Here is a 12,500-nt window from a genome sequence, read left to right as displayed (position 1 = left end):
GTTGGCGGCAGCATCATGATGTGGGAAAGATGGATGGAGCAAAGTCCAGGAGGATCCCAGAAGAGAGTTTTGGATGAGAGGATGCACGTGCACACCACACTTTTCAGATTCTTACTTTAAACATTTCTATTTTTTCTGCTTTGTGAGTTTTTTCTATTTTCTGTCCATAAAATCCTAATAAATTCCTTTAAAAGAGTCTTAAAAAGTGGGAGTTTCCCCCTCCTGTAGCATAATTAGTGTTTAATTAAACAGAATAAGAACAAAAATATGCAGTATTTTCAGCAGCCATTTACTGCGGTCCTCTGCTGCCATCTGGTGGTGGAAGTGGAGATCGACCTGAATCCAATGCGCCATTTATTTTTTAATTTTACATTTTTTATCCCAAATAAGTGTTTTAATTTGAGAAAAGTTACAAAAATTCTTTCATAAACTAAAAAAATCAAACAGAAATAATTTTGGTAATTCTAACTGAGATAAAAAGGAAGAATTTGATTTAACTTCAGACAATGAGAAAATAAATCTGTAAATATCAGGGCTCCAACTGTAAATAAAACCCATTTAGAGTTGAAAAACTTCCCCAAACCTTATTAGAAATTGGTTATAATTCTTGATAAATATCTACTGAGGTATTTTTAAAATTACTTTTTATAGAAGAAACATTACATTCCTGCAAATAGAGGACGATTCTTGTTTCTAAAATTAAACCAGGTAGTTTCCAACTTAATGAGAAAATAAATGAATACTGTTTTTTAAAATGTTTTTCTGATGTGGAATTTTACTTTATTTTTTCTAAATAAACTGAAAATCTGAATTTATCATTATATCTGAAGCATGACTTGGCTACTTTTGTTTTACTGAATGTTTTAGGCCAAAGGTCAAACAGTCACCTGATGTTCTGGGTCAGTTTAATCACAATTTCCACTTAAAATATGTGTTGATCAATAAACCTACATTATTTTTTATTAATTTTTTGCATAAAAACAAATTAATTAAATCCAAATGTATTAAGGATCCAAAATGAGATGATTAAAATGCTGTGTTAGTTTTCCATAAATATTCCAATAATTCTAACTAAATTAAATTAAATGTAAAAGAAAATATTTTCTATTTACATTTTTCTAAATACAAAGATTTATTAAGATGCTTGTCTTTGATACCTTATTATTATCATTATTCTACAAACAAAGAAACTGCCTGAAAGTTTGTGCAAAATTTATGAACCAAACATTTCAAAAATGAACCTAAATTCATACTAATGGATTAGTTTCAGTTAGAAATTAAATTATTTGGATGGAAAAATAAGGATTTTGTGATATTTACATTTACTTCCACAGAAAACAAGGGACGTTGTAGCTGCGCGGCTTGTAGTAGCTACTAAGCACCGCCAGGTGGCAGCGTAGCTCTGTGTCAAAGAAGAAATAATTTTAAGCATTTATCTCTTATCTTTGAATTTCTGCTCACTTCCAATGAAAACACATTTAAGATTTTAATATTACTCCAATAAAAAGCAGTAAAACAAACAAACAAACAAACAAACAAAAACAAAAAAACAGTAGAAACAGTTAGAATATTCGTGCAAAATAGCCATTTATCTTTCGGTAAATTGAAAGTATAAAGTATTAAAAGTATGAAAAATGTAAAAGTATTTAAAATTATTAATGATAAAGATGGGACAAATAATTATGGAATCATTTTCCAGTTTCAAAGAGCACCAATAAATAAACATAATAATTAAACCCACTAAATGGCATTAATTTCCACAGAAGTTAAAAGTTTTTTTTTATTTCAGCTCATCAATAATAATAATGATTGTAATCAATAATCTTACATTATGACAGAAAGCCCCTTTAATAAGTCCTGTTTGAAGTGTTCCCGCTGCAGAACTCGCATCTAATTTATTAGTTTTAGTTCATTTTTCTTCCCGAACCGCTCCAAATTCGTCCTCCACCTTCCTGCTCTCTGATTGGCCGGGTCGCTGATTGAGCCGCTCTCTGATTGGCGGAAAGTTCCGGGCTGAGGCGGGTCTCTCCACGGACTTTTGTTTTCTCGCCTGCGGCTGAAATTTGGACGGTGCGGATCTGCTGGAGGCGGTTTGGACTCTCGGTTCGGCCGTTTGGTTGTGGATTCATGAGGAGTTCGGTTCCGTTGTGGTTCCGTTCTGGTTCTGTGAGCGGGTTTCGCTCGGACTGTCACTGAGGAAGTCCACATGTTGGCTGCTGGAGACACTTTCTGCATCTTTTCCATCTGGAAACCTGATTGGGTTTTTCATTTGTTGGAAGTCAAACTTTCTGCTCTGCTCGGATAAATTTACTGTAAGTCTGACTTTATTTTACTCATATTAATCAGATTAAACCTCATTTTTGTGTATAATCTCCATGGAACCCACCTTGTTCATTGTAAATGAAGATTGTTCACATTTGTCCTAATTAAATTCTCATGTGAAAAGTTTCCCAGACACCTAAAGGCAGACATCTACAATCTGTCAGAGCAATAAAGAAACTATAATGTAAAGGTTAATTTAGTCCTGGTGGACAGTAACAGTGGACAGCAGGCTGGAACCGGATCTCCTCCAAGTTATGGGTGAGAATTTATGTTGCATAAAGATTAAAAGTGTCTGCTGTAAGGAGATCCATGGACGGGATAAATCTGCTACTTCCAGAACATCTGGGCCATTTATCCCAGTAATAAACCCATCAGCTTCTTCTGACTGGGACTTTTAAAACCTTTCACTTCTGAAGCTTTTGCTCTTTATACTTTTACTGTCACACCAAGATGAAGTTAAAACATGACACAACTGATTTTATTTATTTGAAACAGCGGTGGACAAAATACACTTCATTACAGTTATGCTGTAAAATTTAGCGATACAGAAAACATTTAGTTGTTCATCAGGAAATACGTTTATTGTTCATAATTTATTGTTTGTTGAATATATTCTGATTCTATCCGTTTATTAGCTGGACTAGCCTACAGTCTGCTGCTTTACAAAATGATTTAAAGCTGCAAGAATCAAACATGTCAGCTTCTTTTACAGGATCCCGGAAATCTGTTTCCAACAACAAAGAAAATTATGAAAGGGATAAATATGTTCTAGAGTAGAACATTTTGATACAAGTTTTGCAAAAAAAAGCTCTAAACGTGACTCCATAACAAAACAATGTTCCTCCCAAGTTACTGATGTTATTCAATAGCAATAAATTTAGCTCTGCTAATGCTAAGCTGCTAAAACTTAAAGATAAGAGCAGAAGCTAACGTTTAACCGCTAGACATGTAAAAATTAGCAGAGGCAAATAATAAACCGATAAACACATTAAAAAATTACACAACTGTACAAAAAGTACATAAAAATAAAACCAGTAAACATGTAAAAACCGCTAACGCTGAACCGTCACATCAAGCCTGAAAACACAAAAAGAAATGAGCAGAAACAAAAAATAAACACCTTAAAATAATTAGCGGAAGCTAACGCTAACCAGGAAGTCTCTCATCTCTGTGTGTGAAACTCGCAAACAGCAAAGATTCTTATTATTACTGTAACGTCGTATTAACAGATGACAAACATTTGATGTCACATAAAATTCATCTGTCTCATGAAAATGAGGAACATTTTCTGGCAATAATTGGTTAAAAATGGCGGCTGGCTAAAATGACTGTCATGCATAGAAAACATCGAACTGAGGGGTTAGCATGCTGTGCTAACACAATATAGTGTTGATGACTATATTCAGACCTGGTAGGTTTTTACAGTAACGTGCTGCAGAGGAACAGGGTGAATGTTTTACCTGGTTCAGTTTGTAAATCTCTGTGGTTCTGGACGTTTTAGCTCCGGTTCTCTGAGTTTGGGTCAAAGTCTGGAGGTCAACACGGAAGATGACCTCAGGAAGTCGTTTCTCTGCATCAGTATGAACTTCTGCTTCTTCCTGCGTCCAGGTGACCTGACCTCGCTGCTTCTCCGTAAAACCAAAATGGAGGTTCTGTGGACCGGTCTGCTGCTGCTGGAGGTGATCATGATGTCATCGGCGGCTAGAGGTGAGTCCGCCGCAGGACATGAACACGGAGACACTTCACTGGGAAGACAGACGGTCTGCGTAGTTATGCTGACTAAGAGTGAGCTTGTAGACGTTTAAAATGTCAGATTCCATCATATTATAAAGTTTTTCCCTCATCAAAAACAAACCTGGAGATTTTCTTTCATTCTGTCATGTTTGAGAAATTATTTTGTCTCCATGGCAACCATTCACCTGCTAAACATCTGGTGGACCTAGCTCCGCCTTCAAGGCACTCCTCCCCCACTCAGCCAGCAGGATTATCAAGCAGACAGCTGCTGTTTGGTTTGTTTTTCTGCTTCCTGCATGATCTGCAGCTGAAAGAGAGAAAAACAGCATCAGGCAGAGCGTCAGGCATCAGGCAGAGCGTCAGGCATCAGGCAGAGCATCAGGCATCAGGCAGAGCGTCAGGCAGAGCATCAGGCATCAGGCAGAGCGTCAGGAATCAGGCAGAGCGTCAGGCATCAGGCAGAGCGTCAGGCATCAGGCAGAGCGTCAGGCATCAGGCAGAGCGTCAGGCATCAGGCAGAGCGTCAGGCGTCAGGCAGAGCGTCAGGCGTCAGGCAGAGCATCAGGCATCAGGCAGAGAGCGTCAGGCGTCAGGCAGAGCGTCAGGCGTCAGGCAGAGCGTCAGGCGTCAGGCAGAGCGTCAGGCATCAGGCAGAGCGTCAGGCATCAGGCAGAGCGTCAGGCGTCAGGCAGAGCGTCAGGCGTCAGGCAGAGCGTCAGGCGTAGGCGTCAGGCAGAGCGTCAGGCGTCAGGCAGAGCGTCAGGCGTCAGGCAGAGCGTCAGGCGTCAGGCAGAACGTCAGGCGTCAGGCAGAGCGTCAGGCGTCAGGCAGAGCGTCAGGCGTCAGGCAGAGCGTCAGGCATCAGGCAGAGCGTCAGGCGTCAGGCAGAGCGTCAGGCGTCAGGCAGAGCGTCAGGCATCAGGCAGAGCGTCAGGCGTCAGGCAGAGCGTCAGGCGTCAGGCAGAGCGTCAGGCGTCAGGCAGAGCGTCAGGCGTCAGGCAGAGCGTCAGGCATCAGGCAGAGCGTCAGGCATTAGGCAGAGCGTCAGGCGTCAGGCAGAGCATCAGGCGTCAGGCAGAGCGTCAGGCATCAGGCAGAGCGTCAGGCGTCAGGCAGAGCATCAGGCATCAGGCAGAGCGTCAGGCATCAGGCAGAGCGTCAGGCATCAGGCAGAGCGTCAGGGATCAGGCAGAGCGTCAGGTGTCAGGCATCAGGCAGAGCGTCAGGCGTCAGGCAGAGCGTCAGGCGTCAGGCATCAGGCAGAGCGTCAGGCGTCAGGCAGAGCGTCAGGGGTCAGGCAGAGCGAAATATTTTAATTTCTCAATAAAATAATGATTTTGTTTTCAAAATAGTTACTGAGGGCGTGCTGTGGTGGGCAGGGGACAGCACGGCTGTCGTAGGTTCGATTCCCAGACCCGACGATATTTGTAGACTGTCAGGGACACTAGAGCCACAAAGATCTGACCGTTTGATCCGATTCAAATCTGATCTGAATCGATCAGTACAGATCGATTCAGAGACAAAACCCAAATATGAAGCCCAGATTTAAATCTCTCTGATCCACATCTCAGTCAGATGATTAGTTATTGATTGATGAATTGGAAAGTTTTAGTTTTCTGTCTGGCTGACAGTGGAGAACATGTCAACTTGGCGAACGAGTAGCAGACGAGCAGGGAACGTCAGGGGACGTCAGGGAACATTAGGGAACGTCAGGGAACGTCAGTGGATGTCAGGGAATGTCAGGGAACGTCAGGGAACATCAGGGAATGTCAGGGAACGTCAGGGAAAGTCTCCTTCTATAAATTCCCCCCAACACGCGGGAGGTGTCGCTCTGCTGCTGCCCTCACGGGTCAGAGGTCATTTTAACTAACAGACAGCTCCTCCCTTCAGCGGGTTGGGTCAGGGTTGAGGCGGTCTCTGATTGGTTCTGTTCTGTTTCGCTCGATCCGGGTCAAAAATTGAGGCTTCAGTGAAATCCGGCTTGACTTGTTGAATCCTGGAGTCTGGGCCCAACATGGCCGCCCTGAACCGGGCGCGGCGTGGGACGGAGCGGTCCGTCTTCATGCTGTCGGATGTCCTGGTGGGTCAGAACCAGACGGTTCTGTTTTACTGCCGCCATCACAGTTTTACGGCTCTGCTAACACTGCGTCCTATTAGAGCCGTTCAGGCAGAGTCACTGTTTGCTTTGGCTCCACTAATGGGGCCGTCAGGGGCCGTCTGGCTCTGTGGGGGGCCGCTGATGTTTGCACAGCAGGAAGAAAAGCAGCAGAGGAGATAACGATGACTGTGACCTCTGAGAAACCTCCTCCATCCAGAGACATTAGCAGATTGGCTGCTGAAAACTTTCTTTTCTCACGTTGGTTGAAACCATCATCACTAAAATCAATATTAACAAATTATTGACTCTAAATTAACTCCTATATTTTTAGAATAGAATAGAATAGATAGCATTTATTGTCATTGAACAGGATTGAACGAAATTTCTATTATTTTCTATATTTTGCTAAAAAGTTATTTTTAAGTTAGTCTAGTTTGATTTGAAGTGTCCTAAGATATTTGCAATAGTAAGGAGAGAAATTTATTCCAACATTTTTAGAGCAAAAAAACGTGTTCAAAAATTTGAATTAGAAATGACCAATAGAAATGCATCTTCTGGCTGGGACTGGAGAGGAAGTCCCGCCCCCAGAAATGTGAAATGGAATCAGGAAAATGCAGTTTAAAAAATAAAAATCCAGTAGTAAGACCTTAAAAAGTTTCTTGAATTATTTAAAACTGAAATCTGAAAAAAAATCTGAACAAATAATTAGAAAAAATTTAATTTAAAAAATGGCAAAGTGCATAAATGAGGTTCAAGTGCTGCCCAAACATTGTAAAATACTAAAAGTATATTGTTTTTCAACAAAAAATGTCAACAGTTTCATCGTTAAAATGTGTTTCTTTCCATGTGTTTGTTGCTTGCAATAATATTGGCACCAATTCCTCTCCATACATAGAAACTAGACATGAATACTTGGTAAGATTTTGTGTTTTTACAGTGTCACTCCTCCATTTTATCAACCTGCAGCACATTTAATCCTTAACATGGATTTTGTTACAGATTTCAAACATCCTTCTCTAGTCATTAAACGAGGTTTGGAGGGAATTCCTGCTGTTTGTAATTCATCCAGATCACGTTTCTTTGCCCCGACATGTTCAGAATATTCCGATGCATTTTTCCGTTTAGTGTTTTTCAGAACCAAACCTGAGATTCACAAGAGTCTCATCATGAGGAGAACAGACGGTCCATCCGTCCGTCAGTCTGTCCATTGGTCCAATTTTTTAACCACTTTGAACTATAGAAACTGGATTTCTGTAGTTCAAAATGTTGAAAAACTGTTTTTCAAAATATTTTCTATTGTTTGTAATTTATTTTTAAGGAAACCAGATTATTATGAAGAAATGTGTGATTTTAATTTTCTGATTTTCCCTGATGTGAAGAAGCTTTTTGGCTGTGAAACAGTCTGAGGCTATCGGAGGCTATCGAACGCTACAAAGTCTTGCTCTGACTCAATTATTGTAAATAAATCGAAAAGCAACAGTGGAAAAACTGGCTGACATTTCTGGCATTTTCCCAAAGCGAGAACATTGATCAGATCTGTAAACATTATCTGTAAAACATTATAAAAACAGATACCGGGTCCGGTCTCCAGTGAAAGCGGGGGACGCTAATCCCTCGCTATGCTAACGTCTAGCTGGAAGGCCAGCAGGCCAGTAAGCTGCGTTAATCATTCCTGCTGCTCGACCCTTCTCACCGCCGGCTCAGCGTCCTGATTATCAGAGTAATCCCTGCGTTGTGCTGGCACCGTCGTCACGCTGGGACACAACAGGCCTTTTCTCTGCATGTAATGAGCAACGCTACTTACAAGGCTAATGCTTTCGGCTAATACTCTCTGCTAAAGGTTTCTGCTAATGTTCTCGGGGATTTAACCGCTCAGCTGCAGGAGACAGAAATCTTGAGAAGAGTTTGAATTGATCCAGTTTCAGAGGAGAAACTGACCAGATCGTTTAAGCTGGACCAGATTGATCTCTTCTCTGATTGGTTGAGCTTCCATGATGGCACCCAATGAGGAAGTGAGTTTCAGGTAAAACAATAAATATATTCACTGGTCATCTATCCATCTGTCAGTCAATCAATCAATCAATCAATCAATCAATCAATCAATCATGGACGCATGTTAATTTAAAGTCTTGTTTCTCGTCAGACACTGAAATTCTGATTGAGCGTCTGTTATTTGCTGGAAGTCTTGCTCTCTCTCACTCTCTAGCAGTCTGAATTTCTTCTTTTCTAAACGCAGCGAGTCTTCTTCTCTTAGTCACAGCTTCTGGACTGAAGAGTGTCAACAGCGCTGCCTGGTGGCCAGACGGTGTAGTTCAATGAATCACTGGAACATATTTCTGAATACTCTGAGTCATTTTACAGCTGACTGTGTTATATAAACAGGATTCACTGCAAAAACACTAAATATTACCAGATAGTTTTGGTCTCATTCTCAGTGCACTTGAAAACATAACTTAAGAACAACTTTTCTGCCAGATAAAGGAGCTTATTTTAAGTAAATTATTATTTCTATATTAGTGTAATAAGATAATTTTGCAGTAGAAACCCGACCAGAAATACTTTTGTGTTTTTGCAGAGTTGGAGTTGAAATGTTTACTGGAATAAATGAATGTTAAAACAGAGGCTGATTCCTCGGTTATTTCCGTCAGTTTCCAGCCGTCCAGGACCAATAAACAAGGTCATTGAAGGTCAGATCTGCTTGAAAACAATCCAAGTTCCTGTTAGTTTCTATGTTTGCATGAGATAGAGGAGCTGCTGTCGCCTCATTCAGGCTCAGAGATGCGATGACAGGAAATGAAGAAAACTGACAGGAAGTTCCTACCATACCTGAGCCTGAAGCTGATTGGTTGTTATTCAGCTGCTTTCCTGTAAACAATATGTAGAAACAAACAAACATTAGCATGCTAACCACTCAGGTTGGAGGTTTTTCATATTTTCCAACAGCCACTTGAATCTCAGGATGACTGACATTTCTCAAGATGGCCGCCGCTTTGAGCCTTTTAAGTCAGTTATTGGTGTAAAATGATCCCCATTTTTATGACTCAATGAATTAAAATGTTTTCCTCTTTGCTCGTCATATTCATAAAACTTTTTAGTGATGAAATTCAACAGAATTGGAAACCGAAGATGTTGCTGTTAATGCATCTGAGACCAGGAAGGTTAGCGTTAGCTTCTGCTAATCTTTTTATGGTTTAGTATTAGCGTCTCCTGATTTTTTTTTATGGGGTTTAGCATTATATTTTATAATAAATGCTATGTTTATTGATTTAGCATTACCTTTAGACAGTTTCTTGTCTGGTTAGTGTTAGCTTCTGGTAATATTTTAATTTATTTAGTGGTTTAGCGTTAGCATAGCAGAAAGGACATATTTATGGAGGATTTCCCTGCTTCTTCATTGGGAGAAATTTGAGATTAAATGAGGTCTGGATTAACATGTCACACACACACATATACACACACACAGAGGAGACTAAGACAGTGACCAGAGCTGAACAAATGGACTTAGTCACGGCTGAAGATTGGTGTGGAATGTGGGGGGGGCACGTGTGTGTGTGTGTGTGTGTGTGTGTGTGTGTGTGTGTGTGTGTGTGTGTGTGTGTGTGTGTGTGTGTGTGTGTGTGTGTGTGTGTGTGTGTGTGTGTGTGTGTGTGTGCATGCCTGGAATGTTTGACTCCCCTCCCAGTGAACCAGAAAACCGGTGGAGGAGGAGGAAGTACAGGAGGATGAAGATCGAGACAGATTTTATTTTTGTTTCAGGTTTGAATTTTTTGTCATCATCAGTTCAAGAGGAAACATGTTTAAAACCAATTAAATTAAAAATGTATCAACTTCAGGTACAAATATTTGTATACGGAGGCTGATAAAGTAGATTTCTGATGAATTAGTTAAATAGGTGAAATAAAATAATCCTGCAGCTTCTTTCTTTAAGCTTTAACACTAAAAGTTAATCATATCCTACTAAGACATGAGAACAAATTCCCAGTTTCCTCTGGTCACCAGAAATATATTTGGAAGAAAATCTAATCCTGAAGTAAAAACTTAATACGATGAACCAAAATGGCTCAACATTTTATTGATTTATATTCAAGGTTTCTTGTGAACGTGACAATGGCAGAGAAATGACTTGCAGTTACAGAAAAACCATTTATCCACTGCTCTCAGTGGCTATGCTAACTAGCCTTAGCATTCAAACCATGCTACGCTAGCTGCAGCAGAGAACGAAGGACCCGCCTCCTGCTCTGATTGGTTGTTTCTGGTTATCCTTTGAGACAAGGTAAAGCAATCAGATTTCTCAGATTTTCATTCTGATACTAAACTGATATGTTTTATTAAAGCTACAAACTTAAAAAAAAACCTTTAGAATGGGTGCAACCATGAGCTGATGTCATCATGACAAGCTGATCTGATTAGTGCGTCTCTATACTCCGCCTCATGCATGTGGCGGTGTTGCAGTTAAATATTCCCCTGGAAATGATGATTGGGTCACTTCCTCACCTGGATCAGTGATTCCCAAACACCAAATGTCCCCCCCCCCTCCCATGTGTGTGTGTGTGTGTGTGTGTGTGTGTGTGTGTGTGTGTGTGTGTGTGTGTGTGTGTGTGTGTGTTATCAGTGTTGATGAGTAATGGTCTCTGCTGTGGTCATTTTGACTGGAAACCAGTGGAACCACAGAACCCAGTGGTGTGTGGTTCAGTGGGTTCCTGCTGAGACGGATCCACAGCTGGTGACTGAAAACCCAATCTGACCCGGCTCGGGTTTCCTCAGCACCTGCTGCTGCACATGCAGCCGGACCTGAGGCGGCTGGGTCGCTGCGGACAGCAGCATGTTTGTTTAGCAGGATGCTAGCAACGCTAGTCCATCAGCTAGCTACTGAAGCTAAAACCAGTTCAGCTTCAGATGCTTTGAGTCGGATTCTGCAACTTTGTTTCCTGTTTTTTCCTTAATAAGTATCAGAATGTTTAGAAGTTGGAAAAAAAAATATTTTCTATCTGAAACCTTCAAACCTTTATTTCTGTAAGTGTTCCAAGATATTGCAAAAAGAAATAACGTTTATTTAGCTTCCAGGCCAAATAATAAACTAAAGATCCTATAGCAGCCTGTTAAAGTAAGAATGATTTAAAATTGCTAGAATATAAATATAACAGGAAATTAAGAATAAAAAAATAATAAATACATTTCTCACAATGGCAATGCAAAAATATAAAAAATACTAAAATAAATTCTCACTGCGAATTAAGAAAAAAGAAAAGAAAAATAGGAAATTTTGTAAAAAATAGAAAAAGGAATGAAATCCGAATAAACAATGACAATGAAAAAAAATTCAGAATTCCAATAAAAATTAAGTAAAAAGGAAAAAATCCTGTTGCATGAAAATAAATAAAAATAAATTTAATTTAGAAAATTCTTAGTGTAATTCACGTAAAAGAAATTATGTGGTTTTTCAAAATAAAACAAAAGCATAAAAGTACTTCTAGAGATGAAGGAAAAAAGTACAATTATTTTTAAACAAAATAAAAACAATACAAATACAAATAAAATGAAAGAAATAAATTTATATATAAACTGATAGACAAAAAGACAAAATAAGAAATTTTTAAACATAAAACCTCATCATCAGAAAAAGTGTTGCTATAAGTGAAATAATCTGCCAACAGAACCAGAGCTTTTGATTCAAAATTAAGAGATTATTCACTTAAAGCCGCTCCAGTTTCAGAAATGTTACTTTAAGTTAGTTTAGTCTTATTTTAAGTGTAAAAAGACTTTGCACGAAAATAACCAAAAGTATTTTGTGAGTTTGCAGTTTTTGCAGCGTAAACAGAAAGTGAGTTTTCGTACCTCGTTAAACTTGATGCGTCATTAAAACTAAAACTTCAAAAATGAACCGATTTTTCTGGAGAAACTTCGTGAAGTTATTCTGTGCTTTTAATTTGAAAAGCGAGTGAGTCGTTTGGGTCTGGTTGGTCTGGTTGGTCTGGTTTGGGTCTGGTTGGTCTGGTTGGTCTGGTTGGTCTGGTTTGGGTCTGGTTGGTCTGGTTCGGGTCTGGTTGGTCTGGTTTGGGTCTTGTTGGTCTGGTTGGTCTGGTTCGGGTCTGGTTGGTCTGGTTCGGGTCTGGTTGGTCTGGTTTGGGTCTGGTTGGTCTGGTTGGTCTGGTTCGGGTCTGGTTGGTCTGGTTTGGGTCTGGTTGGTCTGGTTCGGGTCTGGTTCGGGTCTGGTTGGTCTGGTTGGTCTGGTTCGGGTCTGGTTGGTCTGGTTCGGTCTGGTTGGTCTGGTTTGGGTCTGGTTGGTCTGGTTTGGGTCTGGTTGGTCTGGTTCGGGTCTGGTTGGTCTGGTTGGTCTGGTTCGGTC

General features: G+C 40.2%; 1 pseudogene; it reads left to right on the top strand.

Annotated features, from left to right (window-relative positions):
* The first annotated feature begins 2,064 nt into the window (after window positions 1-2,064).
* LOC129354359 (fibroblast growth factor receptor-like 1) overlaps window positions 2,065-12,500 on the top strand; it is a 48,828-nt pseudogene continuing 38,392 nt past the window's right edge.

This window comes from Poeciliopsis prolifica, unplaced genomic scaffold, assembly GCF_027474105.1.
Source record: "Poeciliopsis prolifica strain line A6 unplaced genomic scaffold, Auburn_PproV2 SCAFFOLD108, whole genome shotgun sequence".
NCBI lineage: Eukaryota > Metazoa > Chordata > Actinopteri > Cyprinodontiformes > Poeciliidae > Poeciliopsis > Poeciliopsis prolifica.
The sequence above is the reverse complement of the archived record's forward strand: the minus strand, read 5'-3'. Positions and strand labels throughout refer to the sequence as shown.